At 38.9% G+C, this 19,088-nt stretch overlaps 1 long non-coding RNA gene across 1 annotated transcript; it reads right to left on the bottom strand.

The window, feature by feature from the left end:
• Nucleotides 1–27: 27 nt before the first annotated feature.
• Nucleotides 28–8,993, bottom strand: LOC121203193 (uncharacterized). Its single transcript, XR_005909519.1, has 4 exons — nt 8,885–8,993; nt 8,360–8,552; nt 2,185–2,422; nt 28–1,902 (listed from the first exon to the last, which is right to left on the bottom strand). It is a non-coding gene; the product is annotated as an uncharacterized lncRNA (long non-coding RNA).
• Between the last annotated feature and the right edge of the window lie 10,095 nt (nt 8,994–19,088).

Genomic DNA, 19,088 nt, shown 5'->3' with positions numbered 1-19,088 from the left:
GAAACGTGCTAGAGAACAGCTGAAAAAAATGAAAAAGGGAAATAAACAAATTAAAAACCCAGAAATAAAAGCAGCAAAAGAATGGAAGGGAGCTGAAGAACTTACTAAGGAATAAGACAAGAGGGGCACTTGTACTTGGATTAAGCTTGGTTGCAAACTTGACACTGCCTTGAAGTACCTCCCATTCTTTTCTTTTTCTTCTTCGCTAAATAACGAAGAAGAAAAAACCTTTTTAATATTTGATTTGAAGCGTTAAAAATTAACCCCAAAAAGCAAAAATAGTTATTGATTGGAGGAAGAAGAAAGGTATGACGGTGGCGGGGCTGAGACGATTGCCTCCTCTCCGAATTCCTAAAGTTTTTTCCTTTTATTTGTTAATGGGATAAACTATTACACATTGACAGATTGAGTACTTGCTGGGATTAGCAATAGCAATTGCAAAAGAGCTTAGTTGAATTCTAGGCAGTTAACAAAAAAAACAGTGTTGCCTCTTAACCATTTTCTGCTACTTAAAAGTGTATCGATTAGAGAGAATCAGCATCCCCTGTTACCCAATCTCCAACTCTATTAGTATTTATTCTAGTTAGACATTTTTCAAGTTATAATAATGTACAAGGCAAGGCATAATCAAATGTTTCCTTTCCTTGCAACTTTCTCTGGCTAAACAAATTGAACAACATAGCTAGCTTTCCCACCTGCTTAGAATCCTTTCATTTCTGTTCCTGCATTGAGCTCTGATTCAAACGTTATATATGAATCCAGAACATCAAGCAAACATCTAATGGCAGTTCAAAGTTTAATATGCATATATGTATATATATTAAAAGAAGATATACATTCTGTTCTGTCTCGCTTTGACAAGGAAGTGGAATTTCTACATCACTCATATCTAGCAGCAATGAAAAGCCTTATCTCAGCATCTTACTTGACAGAGGGCAAGGAAAAAAAGTTATGGCAAATTGGAAAGATGAATTCTGAGTAGGTTATAGTTACCTTTTGCTCTCTCCTTTCTCATGGATCTTAACAGATGATGATGTTTCCACACCAAGGCTCCCCTTTTTTTCTAGAGTTCCATCTTTTACTTCCTTGAATTCATCCTCCTTGCTATTGGGATTTGAACCACCCATTACTATGTGCTCCTTTTGAAAATAATAAATCATTTTGAAGGCAATTTTCCATTTCAAATTCTAACTGTTCGCAGTTTGCTGGTGGGGTTTTGGTTTTCTTTTATCGTCTCCATTAATTCGTCCTTGTACTGATGATAAATCAAGAAATCCAATCTCTCTATACTGACCAGCATCAAACAAACCCAAAGGAACACTTGTCTTCCTGAATCTGGAGATAGGACACGCCTGATTGATCCAGAATACTGGAGAATCAAAAGAGTTAGTGTGATTCAATGATTGGCAAAAAGCAAACTTCTCAGAGGTGAAACAGCTAAAAGGCGAACAGTGAATAGATTCACTCTGCTTAGGTGTATTAAAGCAAGATTTGACATCAAGATTCAGTACGGGAACAGGAAAGGCACCAATAGGATCTTCAGCCCACAGCCAGGATCCTACAGATGGAAGGTTTGCCTGTGAGGTGCAATGGGAAGAACTGAAACCCAAATCTATATCAACTGAATTGCATCCTTCCTCAAGCAACCATTTCTGAGATAGTTCTATTTCCCCTTGGAGACAATAGCTTGCACGCTTGGTTGCTCTTGACTTGTGCAGAACTGGAGTCCTCGTATATTTTCCAGATGGTTGCCCAAGATTATCTCTGTCTTTGCAACGTGTTTCCTTGGCAAAATCATCGTCCAGATCATACTTCATTCTGGTCATACCAAATGACTACTTACTCTTCTGCTCTGCCTAGCCATTAGATTTGGAGGTGAACTGTTTATCGTTTCACCCCTCACTGCAATTAAATATTTTAAATGATTGCTTTAGTTTCGCAAGAGGTTGCTTTAGTTTCACAAGAGGAGCTTTTCGTTAAAGACTACAAAATGACAATGAATTGTCAAAGCAATTTATGAAAGCAAACGTAACCTGCACTAGAAGAGCATGATTCTTCACTGCTAAAGCTTGAGAGAGAGAGAGAGAGAGAGAGAGAGAGAGAGAGAGAGAGAGAGAGAACATGTACGTTAAAGTAGTACCATCCAATTAAATCACCTTGCAATAAAAAGTTTCTATAATTTACCTCAGCAAGCTCAAGCTATCCTTTGCATCTTCAGTCTCAAAAAAAGGCCAACATGGTTGGGCTGGCAAATCTCTTATATCATAATTCGTTTGAATTGGGTTATACCTGCCGCTATATCAAAGCAACCTTTCTATTTAGAGGGAAATTTCATACCTTTGGAGGGAAATTTCATACCTTTCCCCAATTAAAGTTGTCAAATCATGACCAACTTTTGATGATAAATGCTTTGGAGAAGGATCTGATTGTGGAAAGAGAAAAAGAATTAGAGGTGGATAGAAAACATTCTTAATCACAATTCTCATCATAGATACATCAAGTAAAGAATAATAACATGAAAGAAATACAGCAACCACACACTTTCACATTTAACACCTCCCTCTTAGAGATAACTTGAGCCAACAATCATCCCAAGAATGTGGAGATTCCCCCCACAGAAAATTCTCAGTAAGTGAAGTAGAGCACTCCAAATTCTTAAAACAGAAAGGGATGACGCCATATAATGATTTGTGTTCAAAGTTAGCATCTGCAGCAAAAAACCAATAACAAAGCAATAATTATAAACTAATTTGTCCTGTTAATATTAAATAAGAAGTGTTGAGCTAAACTATTCCATAAATTGAATGAGAAATAGCACCTAAACTATTCAAATTTGTTGCTTTGACATCCCTGCATAGATGTAATGAATTCATCAAAAAGAAAAGGTATACTCCTGTAAAAACACTCAGAGGAAAAATTCTGTTATATTGCTACTGCTTTAGTTTACAGCTTTATAAAGAGAAAAATAATCATTTTAAAGGAAATAAATCCTAATCCCTAAGAATCAGTAATTGATATCCTAATTTCCTAAGAATCAGTAACTGAGATTAGTTTCTATTTATAAGAGATCACAACAGATTTCTATCCTTAATTATAGGGATTCCAATACCATCAGATTTCTATCCTTAATTATAGGGATTCCAACACTCCCCCTCAAGTTGGAGTGTAGAAGTTAATCAAACCCAGCTTGCCACTAAGTTCTTCAAACATGTTTCTGTTCAAACTTTTGGTTAACATGTCTGCAACTTGTTGTCTAGTAGGTAGGTAGATGATGCATACTTCTCCTGAGTGTACTTTTTCTTTTATAAAGTGACGATCTATTTCCACATGTTTGGTCCGATCATGATGCACAGGATTATGTGCTATGCTGACAGCAGCCTGGTTGTCACAGTACATTTTCATAGGTATGGTAAAAGGCACTTTTAGTTCTCCCATAAGTCTTTGTATCCAAACTCCTTCGCATATACCATGAGATAGTGCTCGATACTCTGCCTCTGCACTGCTGCGTGCTACCACAGATTGTTTTTTGCTCCTCCACGTCACAAGATTACCCCAAACATACCTACAATAGCCGCTTGTAGAGCGTCTATCATCAACAGAACCTGCCCAGTCGCATCAATGTAGACTTCCACGCTTCGGTTGATAGTCTTCTTGAAGTATAGGCCTTTACCAGGAGTTCCTTTTAGGTATCTTAGTATTCTATATGCAGCTTCCAGGTGCTTCTCCCTCGGGGCATGCATATACTGGCTAATAACACTCACACTGAAGGCTATGTCTGGACGGGTGTGAGATAGGTAGATGAGCCTTCCTACTAGACGTTGATATCTCCCCCTGTCGATTTCTTCTCCATCCTCATTAGTTCCCAATTTGAGGTTAAACTCCATAGGAGTTTCGGCTGGTTTGCTGCCCATCAAACCAACTTCCGACAGTAGATCAAGAACATATTTCCTTTGGGAAATGAAGATACCTTTTTTCGACCTTGCTACCTCCATACCAAGAAAATATTTAAGACTCCCAAGTCTTTAAGTTCAAACTCTGTACCAAGAAATTCTTTCAATCTCAAAATTTCGCTCGAGTCATTTCCTGTTATTATTATATCGTCAACATAAACGAATAAGGATGCAACATTTACCCTCTTCCGAGTGCTTGTAGAACATGGTGTGGTCTGCCTGTCCTTGAATGTAATTCTACTAGTTATAGCTTTTGCAAATCGGCTGAACCACGCTCGTGGAGATTGTTTCAGCCCATACAAGGACTTCTTCAACTTACACACTTGGTCCTTGTTTTCTTCAAACCTTGGTGGGAAATCCATATACACCTCCTCATTTAATTCCCCGTTGAGAAAAGCATTTTTTACATCCAATTGAGTCAAGTGCCAATCAAGGTTGGCAGCAAGAGATAGCAGGACCCGAACGGTGTTTAGCTTGGCAACCGGTGCAAACGTCTCGTTGTAGTCGAGACCATAAGTTTGGGTGAATCCCTTAGCGACAAGTCGAGCTTTGTATCGGTCAATACGGCCATCGGGTTTAAATTTCGTAATGAAAATCCATTTGCACCCTACGGTTTTTTCCCTTTAGGCAAATCCGAGACTTCCCATGTTTCATTGTTTTTGAGGGCCTTCATTTCTTCCATCACGGCTTGTCTCCACTCAGCTGATTCAAGAGCCTCTTCTATATTTTTAGAATTTTTACAGAATCAACATTAGTCACAAAAGCTTTGTAAGACTTAGATAAATTTCCATAGGATACAAACCGAGAAATAGGATGTTGAGTGCAGCTCCTTGTACCCTTTCGAACTGCAATTGGAAGATAGATGGATGGTGACGGAGGTGGGACTTCTGCTTCAGAACAGTCCTCGGTTGGAGATGTAATTGGCACTGCTGTATCAGTTTCAGGAGAACGATTCCGTCGGGAGTAAACCTGTATTTGCTGTTTTCCTTGATCAAGTGGCTGTTGTACTTCGGTGGAGGTATTGTCATTGGGAAGGACGGTGTTAAATTCTTGCTGTATAGAGGAAACAACTAATCTGGGATAGTAGTAGTAGGATTAGGCGGTATAATGAGGAGAGTATTAAGGGTCTCATCTTCATTAAAAATCTCCCCCTGAAGATGAGATGCTGCAAAGTATGGTTTATTTTCAAAGAAGGTAACATCTCGAGAGACAAACATTCGGCGCAATGTTGGTGAGTAACACTTATAGCCTTTTTGTGTAGGGGAATATCTAATGAAGATACAAGTGTGGGCTCGAGGATCAAGTTTGGATTGATTTGGTTGATGGTTATGGACAAAAGCTTTACAGCCGAATATTTTGGCTGGAAGATTAGGGACATGAAATAGAGGGAAGGCCTTTAAAAGAGTATTTAGAGGTGTTTGGAAATTGAGGATCTTTGATGGCATTCGGTTTATGAGATAGCAGGCAGTAAGGACAGCTTCTCCCCACAAGTATTTTGGAACATTCATAGTGAACATTATGGCTCGAGCCACATCAAGAAGATGACGATTTTTCCTCTCAGAGATCCCGTTTTGTTGAGGAGTGTCAGGACAAGAGCTTTGGTGTATAATGCCTTGGTCAGAAAGGTATGGACTTAAGACAGAGTTGAAGTATTCTCTCCCATTGTCAGTACGGAGGGTATGTATGGTAGAGTTGAATTGGGTTCGAACCATTGAGTGAAAATTTTGGAATACTTTGGGTGTTTCAGATTTTTCTTTGAGTAGATAGACCCAACAGACCCTAGTATGATCATCAATGAATGTTATAAACCATCTAGCCCTTGTAATATTTTTCACTCGGCTGGCTCCCCATAGGTCACTATGGATTAACGAAAAAGGTTGGGACTGAATATGTGGTTTTAATGGGTATGGCACACGGGTATGTTTAGATAATTGGCAAATTTCACACTTCAAGGAATTAATACTTTTATTTCGAAATAACAGCGGAAGATGTTTTTTCAAATACACAAAGTTTGGATGTCCTAACCTACGGTGCCATAACATAATAGTGTCCTCTTTTGCAGTGGATAGAGTCAATCCCCCTTGTGTACTGTTTTTATTCCAAATATATAGTCCATCATCAACTTTAGCAGTGCCAATCATCCTCCCCGATTTCTATTCCTGTATCACACAACCAATTGCAGAAAATCAGCAAGAACTTTTTCATCCTTAGTAAGTTTACTAATTGAAAGTAAATTACAGGACAAGTTTGGAACATGTAGGACTTTATCGAGAGAAAAATTCTCTGTCATTTGTACTTCTCCTATTCCAGCCACAGGTGAGTAAGAACCGTCAGCTATGCGGATTCGGGATTTGTTATGACAAGGAGTGTAGGTGTGAAACAACGTGGGGTCACCTGTCATGTGATCAGAGGCGCCCGAATCGAGTATCCAAGGAGATTGATTATTAGATTCAAAAGCAATGTTGAGGGCAGTACCTTAAGTTGCTAGAGATCCATGAGTAGTGGGAGTACCAAGTATCTTATGGAGAGTCTCAAGCTGTGTTTTAGTTAAGCGAACATCAAGAACATCATCAGCAGTAGTGGAGGATAACATGGCAGTCTTATTATCCTTCTGTTTTTTTTCAGGATAGCCATGGAGTTTGAAGCATTTTTCTTTTGTATGACCAACACGATTGCAGTGACTACACCATGGTCTTGTTGATCCAGAATCATTTCTAGCACGTTGTTTTTGTGGCTGTGGACCTTTGGAGATGAGAGCAGAGGTTTCAGTAGGACGATTAGAAATTGGAGTCATAGGTTTAGGTTCCTTTGAATCTCCCATCATGACAAGACGACGCTTTTCTTCTCTTCTAACTTTTGCAAATGCTTCACCGATTGTTGGAAGAGGTGATCTACCCAGAATTCGGCCACGGACCTCATCTAACTCACGGTTCAGTCCTGCTAAAAACTCATAAAGACGTTCATTGTTGAGATGGACCATAAACCTGTTGTGTTCTAAGCCTTCACCCCAATCTGCCTCATAATACATATCCAGTTCTTGCCACAAAATTTTCAAATTGTTATAGTAGTGAGTTACCTCGAGTGTTCCTTGCCGGATGTCCTTTAACTTAAGCTTGATTTCAAATACTTGGGAGGCGTTTCCAAGATCTGAGTAGTTTTCTTTGACTGCATCCCACATGTCTTTTGCAGTTTTGAAAAAAAGATAGGTGCGGCTTATATGGCCTTCCATCGAATTGATTAGCCAAGCCATTACAATTGAATTGTTGAGTTCCCAAGTGGCATAAGTAGGATCAGCCATGGTTGGTCGTGGGATTTCTCCATTGATGTACCCTAATTTGCCACGACCACGAATCACCATAAGAACCGATTGAGACCATTGCAAGAAGTTCTTCCCATTTAGCCGATGATTGGTGATTATAAGGGAGGAATTAATTTCACCTTGAGTGATTCCCTGATTGGTATTCTGAGTTATTTGTGATGTCTCAGTTTCAGAGAAATTCTCATTGATATCACCCATTGGAGGACTAAACCACAGAAATTTTTAGTAAGGGAATTTAGAGAAAAAATAGGATCGAATGAATCCTATAGCTCTGATACCATGTAAAAACACTCAGAGGAAAAATTCTGTTATATTGCTACTGCTTTAGTTTACAGCTTTATAAAGAGAAAAATAATCATTTTAAAGGAAATAAATCCTAATCCCTAAGAATCAGTAATTGATATCCTAATTTCCTAAGAATCAGTAACTGAGATTAGTTTCTATTTACAAGAGATCACAACAGATTTCTATCCTTAATTATAGGGATTCCAATACCATCAGATTTCTATCCTTAATTATAGGGATTCCAACAACTCCTATCTCTCAGAACAAGGAAATATTCACTGTTGATTGCTAAACTTTTCCTCAGCATGTGATGCCCTTCAAAAGCATTATCTGGCATCTCACCATTTTCATAATCCAAAAAATCTCCAGAATTACCATCTATTTTGAAATGTCATCTTCCCTTTCATGGGGAAAGCCATCATCCAGGTAGCTAACTTTAGCTGACAAACATATAAGCAAAAAAAAATGACATGTTGCACCAGAGAAGCCTTCCACAGTATAATGCTGTCTAAATTTGAGAAAAGCTTGTGAGAAAAAGAACTAGTTCAAAATAGTACTTACTGACACAGAGAACAAGAATGATAGTCTGCTGCAAGAGATATTCCCATTATTATGATTAAGTCAAACAGACTTGATGAAGGAGATACATATGACTAACATAAAATCTATGTTTGAAACAATAAATGAAGATAGGCAAAAGAATTTCTGAATATCTTAATCACAAGTTGGTGCAATGTGTAAAATGAACAATAAGAATTGTGATTCATGAAAAAAACAACCAACACCAACTAAAGCTGAGACTCACCATCCCATATATCTTCCCTTCCTATGTTGTAGGAAATGTCAGTGTCACCAAAAGAGCACTTGCTATTTTTGTAATGGCTGTCAAGTTGCATGTCATCAGAAAAAGTGGAGAGGTTTGGCTTCCAATTGCCATGTGAATCAGTTATATCGACTGAGAACTGCGAAGGATTGCCACCAAGTGGAACATCCATGTCCTACATCATAGCATCCTGCATTTAGCACATGATAAGAATAATCCTTCTCCACCAAAGTTAAGACAAGAAACTTGAGTTTAATGTTTAAGGAGAATATAATACATTCAATTTGCAAAAAGAAGCAAATGAAGAAAAAGCGAGCATTTCATTTGATAGTCCAATTCCATCATTTAAGGTTAAACAACATTTAGATGCATAATCACAAACATGATATTCTTGGGAGGCTAATGTTGTAAAAGAAAGAGGTTTAATGTGAAGGTTATTTTTCAAGGAAAAGATTAATTTAGAGCAAACATAGAAATAAGAAACTGAGTATCAATTAGTTCTCTCACCACTTCTAGTTCAATATCATTTAGCACAAAGTTAGAACCCTTCAATGAGTTTAGTTGCCTTGAAAAGTTCCAGGGTAATGAGCAATCATCAGAAGAGATTCTACAATAGCAGAAAGTTAAGATCTGTTTAGATAAAATTTGACCATTCCTTAATTCTATAACTTTTAGTTTATCAGGAAATACATCATATAAACTTTGTTCAAACAAAAAATTAGCACTCAGCTGCTGAAGAATGTGTTAGTCTCATAGAATCTAAAATATATAAGTTGTGTGATAGACCAAAGTAAGTTGAACATTGTCCACGAGAAGATAAAAAAGAAAAGAAAATATTAAGAAATGAGAACTGAAGACTACAAATCTCTCAGTACTTTTCACTCTTGAGTGGTTGGTACAAAAACTTCAAACTGTTTGACTTCATGCCAAGAAAGGAACTTAACTATTTACTGCTTAGAGGGTTACTGCTTAGAGGGCCAAATGAAATAAAGGAATCTTCCTAGGAAGTTTATCAATGACACCTTTTCAGGGGAAAAAATAAAAATTTGTAAGAATGATAGAAGGATTATTCTCAGGCACACCTCAAATACATCTTACACCAGTTAAATGTGTCATATCAATTATATAAGTAATATTGCACTTTACCAGTCCATACCTCAATAAACAATTAACTTTGGACTGTAACCAGATTTTCTTACACATCATATCATGCCTATCAAAAAGAATTCCAGGTTGGTGATAAACATATTTATTTTCTTTGGAAATCTCATATTCCCTTCTTTTATGATGTAGGTAAACCACAAATTTGAATTTAGAGAATCAATTAATTGCTGCTTGCAAATAGAAGTACCATTTTAAATGGAAAATAGATTCATGAAGTATGCAGTTCATGGAAACAATATGACACAGAAAGTAGTTTAGGAAACTAAAACTAACAGTTATTAGGACAAGTATCTAGCGAATGAATAGGGAATATGAGAGATCTTGCAGATTATCCTTTACCTGCCCTCTTGCTTTAGTGAGTGCAATGGAGTCTCTGTTCTGATCTTACCTAAACCTGATAAACCAGAATAAATTTGGGTAATACTATGTTATTAGGATGTTGAAATTTGAATCAGTATCTTGATAACATAGAAAACAAGTAATTAATCAAAGTTGAGATACCTTCATTAGTGATGCACTAGCAGGTTAATTAGAGCCTAAATGGGTAAGGTAACTGTAATTCCTACTCTAGACACTAGCCACTTTCTTTGCTACTATTCTATTTAGAAGTTATCCACTTATCTTCTGGTGATTCCTACAGTGTTCAATTTTTGGCTTACAAGCAATCGTAAAATTAACTCTTCGTTTCAAACAGCGATAAATTTCAAATAGAAAGAGGAAACTTCATGAAAAACAGTTGTTCATGTAAGTTTTCCTTTAGTTTTCTTTGGAAAATCGACTTCTGTATGACCTATTGCCTTAATGACTCCCTCAATTGTTAATGTATCATACCTTTAACTGAAAATGCAACATGAGCTTCATGAACCAGACTTCTTTCTGAACCCACTTCTGATTCATCATTAATAAGCATGTCGAAAACAGATAATTCTGGAAAAGTAAACGATGGAAGAAAAAATTGAAGAGAACTATATATTTAGTTCATAACATCAAGAAAAAAGAATCCTAATAGTATGCTGGAGTTACATATTGCAATAAGAAAATAGTATACCTTTTTGGATAGCTACAATCCTGTCAGGACATATATCTTGTATATAACTAATAGTCCAACATTACAACTTACGATTCTCAGTGGCTGCATTCCAGATCATTGGCAGCATTTAAATCATGATCGCTAAATGAAATCTTGCGCAGCAAAACAAGCATTAGCTTTTCAGTGTCAGCATGCGTTCTTGATGATTTGAGAGAGTAGTCTTCATTTTAGTCAGTGTACAATTATTATCTCAAAATATTACATTGCTTAAGCTCTTGTAAAAGCGGACGCAATAGTAATTAAACATTAACATGTAGTTGTTAATATAAACAATTGTAGCTATGCTTAAATTTTTGCGGAAAGACATTTGATGTTTATGTGAAATAGAGGATATTTTTAGTTACACAAATATGAATTCAGTGCGACCTACTTTGGGCATTGTAACTCTCGACGATGCAGCACCTGCACCAGCAAATGCCATTTTTCATTGAATACCCATGAATTTCGGAGAAGTTATGAACAGATACCTGTTTCCTTGATTTTAACAGAATAAGAAGGGGGTACTGAACTTGTAATGATCTTCGCTGGATCCTCTGGCGTTTGATACCTAATTGCCGAAGGACCAGACTTCCTACTTGATTGGAAACAAAGAATACAGGGGAGAAAAACCAAGGCTAGTCAAAATTTGAACAACAGCATAAAATGTAACACGCCATCCATGTTGAACCTTGTAAATTACACAAATAAAAAAAAAGTAAAAGAGGGGTTGAAAATGAGAACTTTTGGAGAGGGAACAGAGCTTTCAAAAAAGAGGCGAAAGTAACAGCGCCATTTCTTCTACCATTGAAAAAGTGTAGCCATTCTTGAATTGGCCATAGGGAACAGCACATCAAAATTCCCCTTCAATCCAGATAACCAGGCCACGAAAAAAAGAATTGATGGGCCACGAAAGTTGCAATTTCTGCGTATATTTGAAATTACAAAATGTGTAAAGTGAGGATGATGGTACGGGGTAGAATAATAGCAGGGAAAAAAAGAATTAGCTAAAATTGATTTAGTTACTGAGAACGGGGAGTTTTGGGTATTAGTTAACGGTAAGTTTTAAATTTTAATTGGATGGTGCATTTTGGTGTTAACTGAAAGATGCCACGTCACTGTTTGTTATGTTTTCTTTTCCTTGAAATATACATGTGCTGCATGGAAAGGAGGTTATCGAATTACAGAAGAAATTTGTTATCTATTTTCTCTTTTCTTTCTCCCTTTTCTTCCTTTTCTTTTCTTCAAATTTTCTGCTCGACTTCAGTTCTTATCAAAGGTATCAGAGCTCAGTTGATCCTTTCAATGGCTGGCGATGGTGTGTCGAGCCGCTTACAGAAAGAGGTAGTAAGCATGCAACAAGAAATTTCTAAGATCCAGGAAGAAATTGGTCATTTGGAGACGAAAATGGAAACTCGTTTGAAGGAGTTTAAAGAGGAGTTTCGAGGTGATTTGCAAGCCGTATTGGGTCTGTACTTTGGACCTCGACCGAAGAGCTCACCAACGAATGTTACAGTAGACAAAGGGAAGGGGGTGTTAGGGGCTCCTCCGGGGTTTTCTTCTAAGGACCCCGAACTGCCACACACTCAGGTCGACCCATTTGCTATGGAAGGAAGAAGCGCTCACGTGAGGGAGCAATCTTTAGCATCGGACGCTTTGATGAAGGGTAGCAAGTTGGATTGCCCAAAGTTTGATGGTACTGATTTCAGAGGTTGGTGGACCGAACTGGAGCAATACTTCGAGGCGGAGGGTACTCCGGATGCGAGTAAGGTTCGTGTGGTGATGATGAGTCTAGAAGGAAGGGCGTTGGAGTGGCATCATTTTTATTCGCAATGAAATGGGGGTCTGCACATGCTGTCATGGTTGGCATACTTGAAAAGTTTACAAGATTGATTCAGGTTCGGGCAGTTTGGGAATCCGATGAGAGAGTTGGTCAATCTGAAGCAGCAAGGTACGATTGAGCAATACCAGGATATGTTTGTGGGATTATTGAACCAATTGCACCTACCTGAAAATTATGCTCTTATTATTTTTATTAGCAATCTGAAGGCTGAAATAGGTCACTACCTAGACCTGTTCGAACCTCCTCCTTTAATGGAAGCCTTTCAGTTAGCCAGGAAAATAGAAGTGCTGATTTCACACTCAGGCAATGGGCACACAACTTGGGGGGCTAGTTCACCTAGAACTTTAACCACCACGTTAACCGTTTCTAGATATTCTCTTTCACCTGCGAGGACTATGACGAGAACACAATATACCAACAATATGCCCTCCAGCTAAGGTGGGTCTCGTACTATATCTCCAACGTTGATGGCTGAAAGAAAACAGAAGGGCCTCTGTTTTTGGTATGGGGCTAAATACCATGTGGGGCATAAATGTGTGAAGTCTCAGTTGTATCAATTTCTACTATATCCAGTTTCGGATAGTGAGGCAGAGGAATTTTTAGAATGTTCCCAGAAATTAGAGGAGAGTGGAATAGAAGAAGAAAGTTCCAAATCTCCTATTATTTCGTTGCATGCCTTGACGGGACTACAGGAACATAACACTATTAGGGTGGTTGCCCAAGTTGGTTCATGTATGGCTATCATCTTGGTTGATTCCAAAAGTACCCACAATTTTATTGATACTAGATTAGTTAATAGATTGTTGTTACCTGTGACCGACCAAGAACAACTTAAAGTTTCAGTGGCGAATGGCAGCTGCTTGTTCACGCGAGGGTTGTGCAAGGACGTTATATGGGAGGTTCAGGATCACAAGTTCGAAATTGATTTCTTAGTGCTGTCATTGAAAGAGTGTGACATGGTCTTGGGGGTACAGTGGCTGCTGGCTTTAGAAGACATTATATGGAATTTTGGTTCTTTAATGATGCAATTCCAGTTAAGAGAGCAAACTTGTATTATTCAAGGCATTATTCCTGGTGCACTGGCAGCCCAAGAGATGGATTCAATGTGTCTTGCGTTGGTGGGGCAATCGTTGGGACCTTATGCAACAGTTTTGAGTTTGCTAGAACAAGTTATGCTTTCTTCCACGGGGGTCGAGGCATCTGAGAATCAACTCCAAACACTGTTGAGAGAGTTTGAGGATGTCTTTCAGATTCCAAAAGGTTTGCCTCCTCGAAGGGTACACGACCACAAAATTCCTTTGAAGGATGATGATGCTGTGATTAAAATGCGCCCCTATCGATATCCAGCTTTTCAGAAAACGAAAATGGAGAGACTTATTAGGGAAATGCTCCAAGCTGGGACAATTCGCGATAGTACAAGTTCATTCGCGTCTCCCATTGTCATGGTTAAGAAGAAGGACGGAAGTTGGAGGTTATGCATAGACTATCGGCAACTGAATCAGTATACGATTAAGGATAAATTTCTCATTCCTGTCATCGAGGAACTATTGGATGAGTTAGGGGAAGCAATAGTATTTTCTAAGCTGAATTTACGAGCGGGTTATCATCAATCCGCATGTGGGAACCGGACATGCACAAGACTGCGTTTCGAACATATGATGGGCACTACAAATTTCTCGTAATGCCATTCAGTCTTACAAATGCTCCATCCAGTTTCCAAGCTCTCATTAACTCTATTTTTAAACCGTGGCTGAGGAGGTTTGTGTTAGTTTTCTTCGATGATATCATTGTGTATTCAACATCATGGCCTGAACATCTACAACATTTGAGATCAGTGTTTCTTACACTTCGAGAGCATCAGCTGTACGCTAAGAAAATGAAATACTGTTTTGGCTCCTCTCAAATTCATTATTTGGGGCATGTCCTGCATGATCGTACTATGGCTATGGACTCTACTAAGATTGAGTGTGTAGCTTCATGGCCTATACCGCAATCGATTAAAGAATTGCGCAGCTTCCTAGGTCTTACAGGCTACTACAGGAGGTTTATAAAAGGTTACGGGGTGGTTGCTAGACCTTTAACAAATCTACTTAAAAAAATAGGTGGTGCTGGTCTGAACAAGTCACCGAGGCTTTTCAAGCATTATAATCAGCAGTGAGTTCTGCTCTAGTATTGAGGCTCCCTAATTTCCAATTTGAATTCACAGTCGACACGAATGCAAGTGGGGTCGGAATTGGGGCAGTGTTGCAGCAACAAGGGCATCCGATAGCCTTTTTCAGTAAAACCCTTGGTGTCTGACATCAGGCATTATCGATCTACGAGAAGGAGATGCTCGCTGCTTTGCTAGCAGTTCAGAAATGTCACACTTATTTGGTTGGCCGGTATTTTAAAATAAGGACGGATCATCAGAATCTTCGATTTCTTTCAGACCAAGTAGCTATTACTCCCTTTCAGCAACGTTGGGTGGCCAAAATGCTAGGGTATGATTTTGAGGTGGTATATAGAAAAGGAACTAACAACCGAGTTACTGATGCGCTATCGCGTCATCCCCAGTTGGAACATGGTCAGCATTTTCAACTCTTAGTCAGTTTCGTGATTTCGAGTCTTTTGGAGCGAGTGCAACAATTTTATGTCTTAGATGATAAATTACAGAGGATTATTCAGAATATCCTACAACAAAACCAATATCAGAAATACTCTTGGGATAGTCGATTTCTGTTCCAAAAATGAAAAATTATGGTTGGACGGGTTCCCCAGTTGAGACAATAATTGTTTTCTCATTTCTATGCAAGTGCAATAGGTGGCCACTCTGGGGTACACGCCACCAGGAAGGGAATTTCCAGCTTAGTGTTCTGGAAAGGACTTACCACCGATGTGAGAAAATGGGTACGAGAATGTGTCATTTGCCAGGAGTGTAAAGGAGAAACAGTAGCATCTCCTGGGTTGTTGTAGCCTTTGCCAATTCCTGATCATGCTTGGTCAGTGATCAGTATGGACTTCGTGGAGGGATTGCCGACTTCAAACAAAAAGAACTCTATTTTAGTTGTAGTAGATCACCTCACCAAATTTGGACATTTTTTAGCTTTGTCTCACCCTTATACGGCGAAAGAGGTGGCTCACGAATATTTGACTCAGGTTTATAAGCTTCATGGAATACCAGAGTCCATCATATCAGACAGGGATAAAATTTTTGTCAGCAGCTTTTGGCAAGAACTTTTTCGACATTTGGGTACGAAGCTTCTGTTATCTACAGCTTACGACCCCCAAACGGATGGTCAGACTGAAGTTCTTAATCGATGCTTGGAAGGGTATTTGAGATGTATGACGGGTGAGACACCTGCTCATTGGTTTCACTGGTTGCCCCTTGCTGAATGGTAGTATAATTCCTCGTTTCATTTAGCCATTCAACTCACACCATACAAGGCTTTATATGGCCAACCTCCCCCGACGCATATGCCGTATTTAGTTGGAGCTTCTTCTGTAGCTACTGTTGATCGCAGCCTACAAGCTCATGAGGCTGCTAGAAAGCTGCTTCAGTTCTGTCTCAAGAAGGCTCAAAATCATATGAAGCACTTTGCTAACAAACATCGCACAGAGAGAAGTTTTCAAATCGGGGACATGGTCTATTTGAAGTTGCAGCCGTATAGGCAACACTCTCTTAGAAAGGTCTTCAACCAGAAGCTGTCTCCCAAGTTTTAGGGGCCCTTTCCGGTTATTGTAAAAGTGGGAGAAGTAGCCTACACCTTCCAACTTCCACAAAACTCTCGCATACATCCTACGTTTCATGTATCTCAATTGAAGAGACACGTTGGCTCAGCACCAACCGAAGCTCAGCTACCTCTGGTGAATGACCACGGAGCCTTGCCAAAAGAGCCAACATGCATCCTAGACAGAAGGATGGTCAAGAGAGGGAATCAAGCTACAACAGAAGTGTTGATTGAATGGTCCAATTCTTTCCCAGAAGATGCACCATGAGAGTATTTATCTGCTATTCAGTCCAAATTTCCTCATCTTCATCCTTGAGGTCAAGGATGTGTCTGTGGGAGGGAGTATTGTTACGGGGTAGAATAATAGCAGGAACAAAAAAGAATTAGCTAAAATTGATTTAGTTACTGAAAACGGAGAGTTTTGGGTATTAGTTAAACGATGAGGTTTAGATGTTAATTGGACGGTGCATTTTGGTGTTAACTGAAAGATGCTACGTCACTATTTGTTATGTTTTCTTTTCTTTGAAATATGCATGTGTTACATGGAAAGGAGGTTATCGAATTACAGAAGAAATTTGTTATTTGTTTTCTCCTTTCTTTCTCCCTTTTCTCCCTTTTCTTTTCTTCAAATTTTCTGCTCGACTTCACTTCTTATAAGATGAATACTATGATATTACACGAAAAAAGGGAAACAAGGCCCACCCAACCAAATAACCAGACAACCCACTTCTATTCACCAGTACTGCAACGGTAACCAAAATTTAAACCAACGCGGGATGAAATGTTGTTTTACCCCTTTGCCGCCTTTCTCAAGGCTACCCACCTTTCTCAGGGCAGCCCTCCGGTAATCAAGATTTCTCACTCCTCTAGTGGTAACATTGCTTTTATCTCAAGCACCCCCTCTTATTTATATGCACTAGAAATCTCAAAAAAGCAACTTAATTTGTTTTCAGTTGCAAGTAAATACAGAAAACAGTAAGATGATGAAACTGCTCTGCCTTGATGATTTCAAGCATAAAAATATCAATCCCAATTGGAGTCCTTCTGATATCCTGTTACAAGTAACTGAAGTTGACCAACTGACCGTCATAATGACCACCTGAAGTATTTTCTTTACGACGTACCACCCCGCAATATGTGTTCCAAGCTGATATTCAAGTTTAACAATGGTGTTGGACTGAAAAGGAAACGTACACTCACAACACTAGAAGAGGAAGACGATCGAGAATGAGAAGCACCGAAACCAAAGCTCAAGAGAAGCAAGAAGCAACATAAAGCCGTTTGCCAACTGCCACCACCAGGGATGTAAATAGCGGTCGGGTAGTGGAATAGCTGCCGCTATATAGCTATAGCGGCACCGTCTGAAACTGCTACTGCTGAAAATAGCGGTGTAAAACGGAGTCACACCAATAGTGGTGGACCGCGGCCGCACTTTAACGGGTAATGGCCAATTGCGGTAATAACGGGCCGCTATTCCTATTATTTTTCCGCTATTCCCATTGATATCTATTGTTTTTACTTTGTTATTAGTTGTGTGAATTTTAAAAAAATTTCATGACCGCGATAACGGCAGTGACCGCAATAGCATCTGTTATGTCTGCAATGATAAATGCAACACGACCGAAAAGGTGGCCGTAACCGCAATTTAAATCCCTGGCCACCGCCAGACTTGCCTCCAAAATTCAAACAACATATACTTGAAGAAATGGGTGGTACGGGTTTGGTTTTGGTCATACAAAAGACCATCTTTTACTCCGATGTCAACCCTACTGCCAGTCGTTTCTCCATACCCTTCTCCCAAGTCAAGACTCATGACTTCCTCAACGAGGCAGAGGCTAAAGAGTTGGCTCACAAAAACCCCATGCAGGTGTGCCTCTTAGACCCATCGTTGAAGCAAACAAGCATTACCTTTAACAAGTGGGTTATGGGGAACACCTCGCTCTATGTCCTCACCAACACCTGGAACTCTGTTGTCAAGAACAACCAACTGGAGAAAGGGGTCATGGTGTAGCTCTGGTCTTTCCAGGTGAATTCCCTGCTGTGCTTTGCACTCCTCAAACTATGACTTCCAATCATACAACATTAGGGTTTTAACTTCTATAACATTAGGGTTTGGTGATTATTAGCTATATAATTCATTATTCTCCTTTCGTTGTTTATTTCCAGTTACGTTGAATTGTCTCTATAATGTCTTTGAACAGAGGTTATTAGTTATATAATTTTCTACTTGTTTTAGCCAAATTTTGAATCAGGTAGCAGATAATAACTTTCATTAACAGTTAGCAAATGAAAAAGATTAAATAAAAAAAAACAGTTACATCTGTTTTCAAATTTTTTAAAGATAAAATCAACGTAATTTTTTTTTATAATAAAATATGTGCATGGATTAATGGAAACACAAACAGCCACGCTAACTAAAATACCAAACCCACAACAAAAGGATAGTTTTGTTAGGAGAGTAAAGCGAATTGACGACAGACTGGTTGGAGCGAGCTAGTTGGTTCAGCAACGGAAGCGAACACTCTGCCTCTGAAGAAATTAGCATGACATGAATGAAAAATTGAGGAAGAAGAATCTTTTGTATCATTTCGCAAAACTGATCCAACATTTTTAGCCAATCATATTCTAGAGTTGGCCAAGTCAACCAATCACAACTGCACTAACCACCTATATATGGGGTGGAGTGGGCTATTTTTTCACGCACCTGAGCCGTAAGGAAATAGGGCCCAAATCATGGCGAACATGATAGGCTATAATCTACTTAGATCCCTAAACTCAAAATCCATTCCCAAATTGAAGTTGCAACCATGTCTGCTTTACTAAAAGCTGAGAAGGAACGGAGAATGGGAAAAAGTAGGGGTGTGCATAATTCGGGTAAAACTGAAAAAATTCGGTTAACCGACCGAATTCGGTTAATCGGTCGGTTAACCG

The sequence above is a fragment of the Gossypium hirsutum genome, chromosome D01 (genome assembly GCF_007990345.1).
Source record: "Gossypium hirsutum isolate 1008001.06 chromosome D01, Gossypium_hirsutum_v2.1, whole genome shotgun sequence".
Taxonomy (NCBI): domain Eukaryota; kingdom Viridiplantae; phylum Streptophyta; class Magnoliopsida; order Malvales; family Malvaceae; genus Gossypium; species Gossypium hirsutum.
Note: the sequence above shows the minus strand (reverse complement) of the source record. Positions and strands in the feature narration are given on the sequence as shown.